Genomic DNA, 11908 nt, shown 5'->3' with positions numbered 1-11908 from the left:
GATACTGAACACCCCGTTCTGAGTATTTGCTTCTCCTCTTACGCCACCTGAAGAGTGGAGCTGGTGCTGATCCAGGTTGTGGCACCTGCCTGCACTGGAACAGTGCACCCTTCAGGTTTTTAAATTGGAAGTTAGAGTGTCAGGCCCTTCTCCCTCTTCTCTCCCCCCCCCTTCCCTGTTTTGGCTGAAACCAGTAAGTGTGGAGCTGTGCTGAGAAGGCCAGAGGGATGGCTGGAGCCACCGTGCCCAGAGAAGCAGAGACAGGAGGAGCAGGGAGGCTTGATGGACATTTGAGTCATTGATTCTCACGGTCCTGCCCCTGGGTGGGTTCCATGATATGTTTCAGCAGCCTCATAATAGATTCTGCTCTTTTTTAAAGATTTTATTTGAGAGAGAGAACATGAGAGGGGAGATGGTCAGAGGGAGAAGCAGACTGCCTGCTGAGCAGGGAGCCCGATGCAGGGCTCGATCCTGGGACTCCAGGATCATGGCCTGAGCTGAAGGCAGACGCTTCACCGACTGAGCCACCCAGGCGCCCCAGATTCTGCTCTTTATAAGCTGGATCAGTTTGGATTTCTGTGTGACATAATGACAGTAGACAGTGGCTGGGTTAGAGAGAAGCGTGGGATTTTATCATGGAGGCAGATCCCAGCAGGGCAAATGACATCACGTTCGAGCTTTAGGCCGTTCCTGGCTTCAGGGTGCAGAAGAGATAGGAACCAGCAGGAGCAGAAGGTGATGAGACCTGTTAACCTTGAAAATAAAGCTGCCAGTTATCTCACCAGCAAAAGATGAATTTATCTGGGAACAACAGAGAATTTCAACTGAGGACAAGCAAGCTACCGAAAAACCACAGACAGGGCAAGTCCTGAGAATAAAGCAGAGGAGGCTCTTTTATGGGGGCGGGGAGAGGGGCTGTTGTAAACGGAAAGTCTATTGGAGTAAACTGAGAGCTCAAAGTATAGAGGTTTCTCATTGGCTAGGCTGGGCCATCTGTCATTGGCTGAGCCTGGACTGTCTCCCATTGGCTGGGCCGGGACTGTCTCTCATTGGCTGGGCTGTTGCCGGGGGAGGAGGAAACCTTCCTTCCTCTTGCTGGGATGGTAACATAGTATCCGTGAGCAAGGGGGCTGTTCCTGTTGGGTCTGCAGTGGTCAGTGACGGGGGTGGGGCGGGAGCGCTGCTCCTGCCGGCCTCCTGAGGCCCTTCTAACTCCATGCTGAGGTTCCTTTATTCCATTCCAGAGGCCAGATTGGCAGAACAGGTAGCAGGGCAGGAGGGGGTGCTTTCTGGGAGGGAGGCAAGCAGCGACCTGGCCTGAATTCAGTCTGTGGAGCTGGGGAGAGAAGAGTGGATTTTAAAAACTCTGGTGGAGGTGGACTTGATAGAACAGGTCACTGAGGGGCGCCTGGGTGGCTCAGTCGGTTAAGCATCTGCCTTCGGCTCAGGTCCTGATCGCAGGGTCCTGGGATCGGGCTCTGCATCGGCCTCTGCATCGGCCTCCTGGTTCAGCAGGGAGTCTGCCTCTCCCTCTGCTCCTCCCCCTCTCCATACGTTCTTTCTCTCAAATAAATAAAATCTTAAAAAAAAAAAAATGGTTACTGACCAGAAGTGAGTGGTGAGCAGTTTTCTGGGGTGGTCTTCAGGGCTTGTTAAGTAACTGGGTCAGTGGTATTTGCCAGGAGGAAAAAAAAAAACAGAATTGGAGCAGGGGAAGCACCTGTGCTTGGTGAGTGACATGTGAGAAGCCATGAGGTGTCCTTGGTCAGGGGAGGGGTCTGGGTGGAGGGAGAGGTCTGTGATGCAGCAGTTCACACATGCGGGCTGAACTGTTTTATGTTTTCACATACTCCATGTAGAAGCCTTTGCAGATTTAAATTTCCAAAACACATCTGAAAATCTGTCACCTGTCACCATCTCCATGGCCACCAGCATCTCCAACCGATAGCATCCTAACTGGCTTCTCAGTGGCTTCTGTTTTTCCTCCCCTCCTGTCCACTCCTCCTATTTCTTTGTGAAATAAGGATCAGATCATTGAAGTGAATGTTCCATAGGTCTCATGTCTTCCAGCACTAAGGGTATAAAGGGAAGAAAACACGGTGTGGGAAATACTTGGGAACTGGTCTTCACAAGGCAGCGGTGATCACGAGCATGGGGAAGGGGCAGAGCCCTGAATCAGAACGTCCAGCAAATGGGAGAGATACGGGAAGTTGCACTTAAGGAAATAGGGAGAAGGAGTAGGGAATAATTGTGCATAATGAACATAAAGTAACATAAAGGTGAGGTGAACAGAGGCAAATATGTTCGTTATTAGAGAGAGTGAATTTTCCCTCCAGAAGACAGACTGTCAAATAGGGCTGAAAAATAAGCCCAGCTCTGTGCTGTCTACCAGAAACACCAAAGCCGTGCAGTAGAGAGTAAAGGCAAGCAACGACGCCGGGACCTGCCAACAAGGGAAGCTGAAGCTGGCACTGCTAATATCTGCTGAGGTGAGGTGGAAGGTCAAGAGTGCCAGATAACAAGGAACGGCATGTGACGTTGAAGGCAGAATTATGGTATGTTAGGGATACACGTGCACCAAAGCAGCATAGTGATGAGATGACGAAAGCAAAATTCTTTTAGGGGCACCTTGGGTGGCTCAGTCGGTTAAGTGTCAGACTCTTGATCTCAGCTCAGGTCTTGTCTCAGCTCAGGACTTGTTCTCAGGGTCTTGAGTTCAAGCCCCATGTTGGGCTCCATGCTGGGTGTGGAGCCTACTTAAATAAACTTTTAGAAATGCAGAGAGAATTACATAAAAATACAGTGACAATGGGTGATAATGGGTGATCTGGTCACTTCTGAAATTTCCCCCTGGTCAGTTAGGAGATGGGAATGCAATTATATAGTCCAACATCCCTCAAATTGAAAGAATCCTTTTCCTTATGTTTGTGAAACGTTCACAAGAATAGATTGCATGCTTGACCACAAAGAAACACATTTTGTAAGTGAGGGGATTTTAAAGGTCAAACTTTTTGGTCATTATCCATTAAATGGGAAATAAATAATAAACAGCAGGTCCCTCCTTTCCCAATTTTATCTGCTTGGAAATTCGAAAGAGGAAATGCCCTTAGATAACTCTTAGGTCAAAGGGGATTTAAAAGAATAATTACAGACTATCAGGAAGGCACTGAAAGGGTACTAAAACCTGTGGGTTGCTCAGACTAAAAGTAAAAGGAACGAAGTATTCTGTTTTTTTTATTTTTATTTTTTATTATGTTAATCACCATACATCGTTAGTTTTGGATGTAGTGTTCCATGATTCATTGTTTGTGCGTAACACCCAGTGCTCCACGCAGAACGTGCCCTCCTTAATACCCATCACCAGGCTGACCCATCCCCCCAACCCCCTCCCCTCTAGAACCCTCAGTTTCTTTTTCGGAGTCCATCGTCTCATGGAGGAACTAAGTATTCTTAAGCAATTAGAGAAAAACAAGTTGCTGGGAAGAGAAACATATTAAAGATAAAATATCAGAAAATAAAAATTAATCAGGATAAATAGATCCAAAAGCTGGTTCCATAAAAATAGATCAGCCCTTCACAAGTCTAAGAGAAAATAAGAAATGGAACAGAACAGGTTACAAGCAATAAAATTCCACCACTGGAAAATGGCCTGGCTTCAGCTGGGTTCACAGGTTCTAGAGAACAGAGCAAACACTGGATAACCTGTCCCAAGCCACAACACAGGAAGTACCTTCCATTCATTATAAGAAGCTAGTGCTAGATGCCAGGTCTGCTGAAGGTGGTATCAGTGGCAGAAAACCACACGATGCCCATTTATAAAGTGAAGATGGAAAAAACTAAGTTATTAGTGAATAGAATCCAGTGATGTTCAAAAAAATTACTGAGGAAGCAAAGCCTATTCCAGGAATGTAAGCACGGCTTCCTATCAAGAACTGGCAACCAAGTCCAACACAATGGGCAAGTCAGATGGGTCTGTTTAGTGGGTCCTGAAGAACAATTCATGAGGTCGAGCACCCATTCCTGCACTAAGGGAAAGCAATGTGGTCAAACAGAAGTAGGGGAAGCTCCAGGCCTCTCCTGCTCCATGTGATGGGGCAGGACCACAGGATGGCTCGAGCTGGAGCTGCAGAGCCAGGAGAACAGATTGTTCCATAATCTTAAAAGGTCTTGTCAAAATAATGAAGACCCTCCCCCACTGCCAGTTATAAATATATAGAATGAGAAAAAAGTAGTACAACTATTTAGTACATTAATTTAAAGGAGTAGAAACGTTGAGAATTGTCTTAGCTCTCCGTGAAAAACTCCGTAGCTTCTCTGTCCCGTGGTATCACCTAGGATGTGCAGCGAGCATCTTTCCCATGCCTCGGTCAGCTGTCACGGTCCCTCCTGGGTTGAGATCAGCTTCTGGTGTGGCCTCTGCACTTGGAGCGATGGGAAGCGTCTCCGAGGACTCCTCCAGCGTGAAGTTTTCACGGCGTCCCTACCTCGGGACATGGTCCTTCTAGACCCAGCTTCGCCAGGCTCCTCATGTCCCCGCTCCTCTGCAGCGCTTTCCTCTGGGACCCCACTGCTGGTGCATCCGAGTGTGACCTCCAGGGTTAACACTTCCTGCTCCTCGCCGCTCTCACCTTCTGGCCAAGTCTCAGCTTCACGGATGCACTTGTGCAAAATAGCAAGTGTATTCATGGAAGGCGGCGCGGCTACCGACTGCCGGCTGCGTGGGAACTGAGTAATGTGCGTGGTGACCGGTGACCCGCGGACTTCGAAAGAAGTGCCAGATGGTCACTGATGATGACTCATGGCTGTGATGTAGGTAGTGATTTGCAGGCTGGAGAGCTCACCACAGTCTGTACCCGGTGCAATTACTCAGTTAATACACAGGGTGACGGGTACTTGAACTCTGCTGTTGGGGGACCAGTTTTACTTAAAAGTAATGAAAACCTTGGGGTGCCTGGGTGGCTCAGTAAGTTAAGCATCTGACTCTCGATGTTGGTTTAGGCCATGATCTCAGGGTGGTGACGTCAAGCCCCCTGTCTGCTCCGAGGTGGGTGGGAGCCTACTTGAGATTCTCTTCTTCTTCCTCTGCCTATTCCTTCCCACCCCCGTGCACACACGTGTGAACTCTCTAGAAAAAAAAAAAGTGATGAAAACCAAAATCAAAAGCAAATGTTCTCTTAAATGACAAAACATTGAAACCATGTCAGTTAAAATTAGGGAAGTCCACTATCCCTACTGCTTAAAATGACTTGAAGGTTCAAACAAATACAGCAAGACTCTAGAAAGAGAAAATAAGTGGTATAACATTAGAGAAGAGGTAAAGCTATTTTTGCTGATATGATGTGTTGGGGTCCCTAAGACCACCTCCAGGTTTGGTCATTCACTAGAAGGACTCACAGGACTCAATGTATAGTTGTCCTCACAGCCAAGATATATTACAGTGAAAGGACACAGTAAAATCAGCAGAGGGAATAGGCACATGGGTGAAATCCAGAAAAAGCAGGTGCAAATGTCTGAGTCCTCTCCCACTGAACACGTCGAATGTGTTGTGAAATAGTGTCTACCTGAGAATCTCATCAGAGTCTCAGTGCCCAGGGGTTTTATTGGAGGCTGCTCACATAGGCACCCTCTGCCCAACCTGTACCAAAACTCCAGACTCCCAGTTTGGCATAAACCACATTGTTTATGCAAACAGGCACAGTGAGCCTGGGTAAGGCTTCTGGGTGCAAGCTAAAGATAAAGTCATTTGCTTTCTCCACGCAGGGGGACTCCATCGGCAGGAAGCACCGCCACCTGGTGGTCGCTCTCAGAACTGCAGGCAACCCTTGCTCGTCTGCGTGCCCGCTTGCACCAGTCGTAGCACGCATGCCACATAGATGCAAACAAAAGTGCAGTTGGAAACTGATGAGAAATGATAACAAAACAGAACTTCTTCCAGCTTTTTGGGGGAGCATTTTTGTAAGCACCTTGGAGAGGGAGACAAGTGCTGTTGCTTGTGTATCCGTTCAGGTTGGCTATGAATGACTTGACTTGAGGTGGTATCAGTTAAGACCCTGCCACGGGCGCTTCTGTGTCGCTCTGCTCCCACATAGCTCGCAATTGGAGGTTCCTTACCCCCGGCTAGGGGTGTCCGCGGTCTAGTTTACCTGCAGGGAAGGGCGCAGAGGGAGTGACCATCTCACTGGGGACGAGTGGTGAATGCTGTGCAAGTTGATAGAGACGGAAGCCTGTGGCGTGCACCCCTCTGTAATGCTCCAGAGGTCCGTTCGTGGGTCGTGTCAGTCCGTGATTTGTCCTTTTATTTTCCGTTGCTTAAATACACTGATTTCTTCATCCTCCGACTGGTGAGCGTGTGTCCAGTGCTCACGTGGGCCCATTGTGAATCAAGCTGCTGCGAGCAAGTCTTCATAGATATGGGTCTCCATGCCTCTTGGATCTTTCTGGGAGTGGTGGTGTCATTGGGTCGTGGAGGGGCTGCTGGTCTGACCTTGGTAAGAAACGACCACACGTTCCAAAGTGACTGTAACACACTCTCCCTTTGGCTGTGGCCTTTTTCTCTGAGCTCCGGACCCCGCTTCCCTGCCGTCCTTGGTGGCCAGAGCCAGACCCTGGGCTTCCCCAGCCGGTGCGGCGCTAGGCCCTGCCAGCAGAGGGCGCCGGGGGCAGGGACAGGGAAGGAGCCAGGGGTGGCTGGCCGCTGGAGGGGGCTTCAGCAGGTGGTCTCCTGCTCCTCTCACCCGCGCCCCTCAGGCCCTTGGGCGCCTCCACCACACCCTCTCCAAAGAGGTCTGGAGCTCCTCCTGGGGCGGTGAACGGGGCCTCCCGTGTCCCTTCTCTTCCTGCATTCCCTAGAGTTTCGTTCGCCCCTTTAGTAGCTAGCCCTCGTTTACTGTGAACCCTTCAGATTACATTTTACCTGCGTCTACCTCTGTGAGTAGCAGGCGGGGCTTGTGCACCATTTGAGGTGTTTGCGTTTTGGTTACAGAGTTGTAGGGGTTGATTATTCCACACGTCTTGTTTATTAAAGTCCTTTGTCAGATTACGTGTTTTATGAACGTTTTCTCCTAGTCTATCCCTGCCTGCTCATCTTACTGTGGTAAAAAGACACATAGAATTTGCCATTTTAACCATTTTTCAGTGTTAAGTACATTCACATTCTTGTAAAACAGATCTCCCGAACTTTGTCATCTTGCAGACCTGAAACTCTGTCCCCACTGAACAGCCCCCTTTCCCGGGCCCACCGTTGTCGTTCTGCCTCTGTGACTGTGATGACCCTGGATCCCTCCGACAGAACAGTCATGCAGTATGTCTCGTTCCTGTGATGGGTTTATTTCATGCAGCCTCGCGTCCTCGAGGTCCATCCCTGTTGCCGCCATGTCAGGACTTGCTTCCTTTGTACGGCCGAGTGGCGTTCCGTTGTGTGGCCTGGCCACATCGTGCTCGTGCCTCACCCGCCAAGAACACCAGCTCGCTTCCAGCTTGCGGCTGCTGTGGGTGGCGCTGCCCTGAGCGTGTTCGTGAGCCTGAAACACGCACCTCTCTTTTCAAGACACTGCATTTAATGCCTTTGGATAAATACCTAGAAGTGCGATTGATAGGTCTTGTGGTAGTTCTATTTTTAATTACTTGAGGAGCCGCCATACTTTTTTACATGGTGACCATACCGTTTTGTAATCCCACCACCACCATCTAAGGGTTCCAGTTTCTCCATGTTCTCACCAACATTTGTGGATTTCTGCTTGTTTTAATAGTAGCCATCTTAACAGACGTGAGGTCCTACCTCCTTGTGGTCTTCATTTGTGTGCCCCTGGCGATGAGTGAGGTGCACCATCTTCTCATACGTTTATTGGCCTTTTGTATATAGTCTTTGGACAAATGTCCATTCGAGTTCTTTGCCAATTTTTTGAGTTATTTGATTTTTTTATTGTTGAGTTGGAAGAATTCTTTATATGTTGTGGATATTTAACCCCCTGTCAGGCGATTTGCCAGTGTTTTCCGTGATTCCGTAGGCTGCTGCTTCACTCTGTGGACCGTGCCCTTCGATGCACACAGTTTGTAGGCTGGATGCCGTCCCGCCTCTCTTGTCCTTTGTTGCCTGTGCTTGGGTGTCGCCTCCAGGAACTCACTGCCAAGTCCATTGTCCTGACGCTTCTCCCCTGTGTTTGCTTCTAGGAGTTTTGTAGTTTTGGGCCTTACGTGGAGGTCTCTAACCCATTTTGGGTTTCTATATGTGGTGGATTCATTTTTAAACAGTGTCTTTAGATGAATAGCAGTTTGGGATTCTGATGAGGTTTATTTTATCATTGTAAAAGTTTTATGGTTCGCACCTTGTTTCCTTAACTAAGAAACTTTGCCTAATCCCAGGTCACAAAGAAAACCTTTAGTGTTTTCTTCTGTAAATATTATAGTTTTAGCATTTACGTTTGGGCTTAGGATCCATATCAAGTTCACTTCTGTGTGCGGTGACATAAGGGGCAAGGTTATTTTCTCCACGTGAGCGTCTGGTTCGAGTGTTGAGGACGTCCCTGTCCTGCTGGATGGTGCGAGCGCCATGCCACGCACCTGTCGGGCCCCCTCAGGAGTGACAGATGTTCCCCCCAGCTACCGGGGGCTGCTGGAAGACGGCCCTCAGTGGGCAGTCATCTTTGGGAATTTTTGTTGCAGAAATAGCACCGCACCACCCCACCCAAGATCACGCCGTGTTCCAGGGGACATGTGCGTCCAGTGACTGATCCACACGGGGCTGGAAGGCACCTTCACTCTGACTCTGGAGGCTCTGAAGGTCGTCCCCGAGGCACCAGGGCTGGCTGAGATCTTCTGGGAGGGGACTGCAAGCCACTCTCCTCTCTCCCCTACAGGCCTCCTCCCAAGAGCACTTCCTAATGGACGTGCTGCACACCACTGGCTCACATGGCTGCTGGGTGGGGGCGGGGGGAGGCCTGGCCCGTGACAGGTGTCACACGGCAACCTGCTAGTGCCTGAGCCTTTGCCTCTGGATTCTGTCCTGTTGCAGCGATCCCTGTGAAGGCTCTGCCGCGGCTCAGTGCGTGACTGAGCCTCAAACCTGAGCGTGTAGAGCGCAGGGGGGTGGGGGGTCCCACCGCAGGGGGCTTGACTCATGGGAGGGGGGGGAGAATCGGCTCAGTATTTTCAGACCCTCGCCACACGCGTGTCCCTCTGTGAGATCAGGCATACGTCTAGTCTCACGCGCTGACTCTGGGCTCGCCCTCGGCGCTGTTTGTGCCGCTGGGCCTGCTGGAGGGGCAGGACGTCCGTACCGAGAATAACCCGGACACTTTGCGTTTGTCGAGGGGCTGTCGCCAAGACTTACGTGGTACTGAAGGCCCCCTCTTGACCCTGCAGGGTCCTCTGTGTACAGCTCAGAAGGGTGTGGCCTGGTGGCCGGTGCCCCGTGGGGAGGAGTGGTGGCAGAACTCGCACCCAGACTCCTCCCGCCTCTGCCCACCTCACCGCTGCCCTTCTCTGCAGCAGACCGAGGTCATGGGGGATGGCCCAGGTGGCCCCGCGGTGCAGGGGCGGCAGGAGACCCGCCCCTGGTTGGTGAGTCTGGGGAGCCGCTCCCCACCTGCATTGCGTCTTGCATCTCCCACCAATGAGCTCAGGTTGCGGGGAGGAGCGGGTATGCTGTGTCTGCAGGGGCTGGGGTGGGGGGCCGTGCTAAGTCTCTGGTGTCATGCTGAGTTTGGGGCTGGGATTGGATCTTTGCCCTGTGTCCCAGGGCACCTCATTCCCCGCGAGCCTCCTGTCGCCCGGCCAGCCTCGCTTTCCACGGCAGCCTGGTCCAGGCCAGCCTGCTTCCGTACAGCTGCCGTGGCAGCTCACGTGCTGTCCCTCCCTCACTGGGCAAGTGGGGGACATCCTCGTGTGCCCCCCGGGTGGGGAACAAGGACCACAGCAGCATTCGTAGGGGCTCCTGACGGGGCTGGCTGGCAGCACACTGCACATGAGTCTGTTCAAGTGCCCATCGGAAACCGGAGGGGCTGGAGGGGCTGTGCCCTCTGCATTAGCAGCGCTGGGCCGGGGGGCCCTGAGGGGTGTCCTTCCACGGCCTGCCGCCATCAGCAGAAGCTGCATGGCGGCGCCCAGTGTGCCTGCCTGTGGCTGCAGCTTGCCGAGACCTTGCTGGCCTGGAGCCGCCGGGTGCTCCGGCTACTGCTCCGACCCACCGAGGCCCCCAACCTCAAGGTGGGGGGCACCCGGGGGACATAAGCCTGCGCCCACAAGTGGCTTGAGGGCACAGACTGAGTCCGAGGGGTTCCCTAGAGTCCCCACCTGGCTCATTACCCGCAGCATGGCCACTGGGGCCCGGCTCCGTGGTCCTTTCCTGGCCTCTCCCACACACCATAGCAAAGTGAGGAGGCATTCCTGCTCCCGTAGACTTCATTTATAAAACCAGGTGGGCCTCACTTGGCCCCGAGTCCCTGGGGGCTGGCCGCTGCTCTAGCCCGGGGTTCTCCAGCTTGTGCTTGCATCAGAACCCTCTGGAGGGTATGTGCGCAGCATGGACCCCTGCGCCCCCAGAGTTTGTGAGTCAGGAGGCCTGGGGAGGGGCCCAGCGGTTGGCATTTCCCAAAGGTGCCGGTGAGGCTGCCGGACTGGGGCTGCATGTTGAGAAGCGCGCTCTAGAAGATGAGCAGGAGCATGTGGAGCAGACGGGGGCACGACAGACGGGGCTGCACAGCAGGGCACATCGCGACCGTGGGGGAGCTTTAGGTCCTGCTCTGGGGGGGTTCTGACCTGAGCGCCCCCACTCTGTGTGGAGGGAGTGGTGCCAGCGAAGGTGTGCATGGGACGTGAGAGAGAAAAGAGTGTGCTACAGGCACTCTGGGCCCCGGGGCCTAAGCAACAATGCTCCTTTGAACAGTTTGAGAGAGAGATACAGGCGGACGGTGACCTTGGTGAGAATCGATGGGCCTGTCCAGATCCTCCAGCCTCAGCTCCCAGTCTTGACGTCATGGAGACTTGGGGGATCCTGGAGCAGTTCCCCACCCCAGGGAGGGGGCCACAGACATTGTCCCCTAACCACAGAGCCAGGGAGCCCAAGTCCCCATGGGAGAATGGTTCCTCCAGCAGCGGGGAGCTCAGGGGCCCATCAAAGCCAGCTCTCTGGTGGGGCGTCTGTCCCCTCTGCTCCGTGGTGGGGGTCAGGTTGCCCAGAGCCTCCATCTTGCTCAGTGCAGTCAGCCCCTGAGCTGCCACACTCAAACCCTGGGCCTTGGTGTACAGATCCCCCACCTTCACCCCTGGCTCTCCTGGCTTCTCCCCTTTCCCTGGCCTCTGTAGCTGGAAAGCCAGGTGCAGGCTGGGCCTTGGGGTCCCTGCTTCTGCTTCTAGGCAACCTTGTCATGACTTTAAATGCTATCCCTGTGTTGGTGACTCCAGAAGGTACGGCTTTCGTTTCTTCTGGGCCGTCCAAGTGCCGTGCCAAACACAGTGCGCCCAGCGCCGCTCACTGCCTCCTGGCCCCCCCACATCTCTGCCCCAGGTTTGCCCTACGCGGTCAAGAACTCGGTCCCCATCTAGCAGGAAGCTCTGGCCAAAACTTGCGTTGTCCACTCTAGTCTTTGCCTCACACCCAGGCTTCAGAACGTGCTCCCAGGATGACCTCACTCCTCAGCCCCTGGCCCCTGACCTCTTGGCCTCCTGATGGTCCTTATGACCCCTGGTCTGCCTCTGTCCACACAGCAGAGTTCAAGACAAACCATCCTAAGTCCTTACCTGGCCCTGAATCCCCTTAGCTAGTGTCCCCTCTCTCAGAGGGCCCTCCCTTGACCTCCTGGGCATTGTGCAGACTCCCCAAGCTCCTTCCTGCCTCGGGCCCTGGGGCCTGGCCCTCTCCGTGCAGCATGCCCTGCAGACTGCTCCCATGTCGGCTCATCAGATGATCCCT

The sequence above is a fragment of the Eumetopias jubatus genome, unplaced genomic scaffold (assembly GCF_037043125.1).
Source record: "Eumetopias jubatus isolate StellerSeaLion01/CBP00866 unplaced genomic scaffold, mEumJub1_p1.0 scaffold_7, whole genome shotgun sequence".
Classification (NCBI taxonomy): domain Eukaryota; kingdom Metazoa; phylum Chordata; class Mammalia; order Carnivora; family Otariidae; genus Eumetopias; species Eumetopias jubatus.
Note: the sequence above shows the minus strand (reverse complement) of the source record.